This window comes from Primulina huaijiensis, chromosome 3 (genome assembly GCF_012295235.1).
Source record: "Primulina huaijiensis isolate GDHJ02 chromosome 3, ASM1229523v2, whole genome shotgun sequence".
NCBI classification, from domain to species: Eukaryota; Viridiplantae; Streptophyta; class Magnoliopsida; order Lamiales; family Gesneriaceae; genus Primulina; species Primulina huaijiensis.
In genome coordinates this window covers 10,676,847-10,678,572 of record NC_133308.1, presented here as the reverse complement: position 1 = coordinate 10,678,572, position 1,726 = coordinate 10,676,847, and positions in this window count along the sequence as shown.

Here is a 1,726-nt window from a genome sequence, read left to right as displayed (position 1 = left end):
TGAAGGGACGAGAGTATTGTAAGTACCACAACTCCTACAATCATGATACTAAGTTTTGTTGGGCGTTCAAGAACATTTTTCAAGACAGGATTAACAAGGGAGTCGTGAAGTTCCCTAACAAACAGGAGTCAATGGCGGTGGATGATGATCATTTTCCGCCCTCCCCCAGTAGCTTTGGTCAATGTGAATGTGACAGATTTGAGAGATCTTATCAACGAGAAAAGAAGCCGATCATTTGCAGTGAAAGACCGAATAATCAAAAAATGCTGGATTCCTAAGGGTCAATTGTATGAAGCCACTGGAAGGTATAATACCGATCGACTAAGAACAGTTCAGCAGCGTGTAACCAGTAATGTTGGCGAATCCGCGGCCTCTAGGCCGAGGAACCAACATTTCCTTGAAAGACCAGTGGTGGAGAGTCAATGGTTTAGAGGGGAGTCATCTCGCAATCAGCGCCAAAGGTATTCGGACATGAGAAATGCATATGAAGTTGAGTCACGAAAGGTAGAAACCAGGAAAATATCAGCTGATCAAGGCAGAGAGTGGCGTGCATATGAAATCTCAAAAGGAAAAATGATTGAAAGCAGGATACCAAGGCCCAGGTACTTCCTCCCAGCTAGAGGGGAGTTCAGTGAGTCTTGGAGTGTAGAACCCGAAAAATCAGATTTCGTATAAGCCATGCATAATTGCTACTATTTAAATTAAAAATGAATTTTTATAAATATATGAAGTGTTTGGTTTATTTTAATAAATTTTAAGTCATGATTATTTATTTTAAAAGTAGATGTTTAGTTTTATCTTTTCAGGATAAATACGCGAGGCCGGACCGGAGTTTGGAGATTTAATATAAGATTAATAATAATAAAATATTCCTAAATTTAATTTAAGTCAAGAAATAATTTAATTTAAAGAAAAAGAATGTTTTAGGATTTATTAAAATTAGTTGGAACCAAGTTATTAAATAAATTCTTTTAGGTTCAATATTTAATTAAAGATTAAATTAAAATATGTAAACAATGGATGATGAATTAATCTGGGTAAAATATATTCAAGAAATTCAACATAGCATTTGAATATTTAAATTTGAGGTCATGCATGCCATGAAAGATTCTAAGCAAGATTCTAAATTAAATTAATTGGTTAAGGCATTAAAATATATATAATGGAGGATTAAAATCCTAAACAATTAAAATGCAAATGTAAACCATAAAATACCATTCAAAATAAGTTGGAATTTGGTCAATACAATTCAAAGGTGTAGTAACTTTTCCTTTCAAAGCACCTATAATGAGACTTCATGGTGTATTCATTCCTTTGATCATTTTAATTCACTAATTAATAAATTCAAACACTATAATCCACCTCATTCCTCCTCAAACCACTAGCCTAGGAAATTAGCTGGAACGTGCAACAAGAAACAAATAAAAGAATGGCAGCAAGCATGAGGAAATAATTTAAGTGCCATTCAAATTCCATTCAACTTATTGACTTGTAACCTCCCACCTTAATGCATATTATGGCACCTTTAACACCTCTTGTAACCACCACCTCCATTACATAACATTTCCCCCATTCCTATGACCGAAATATCAAGAAGAAACCAGCTGCAGAAATCGTGAAAATCACAGCAGGAAACAAGAAAAGATATCCAACTCGGTTCCGTCGCGTCGTATTGTCGTTTTGATTTGTTTTCTTCAAAACAAATTCCAGGCATGTATATATTGTT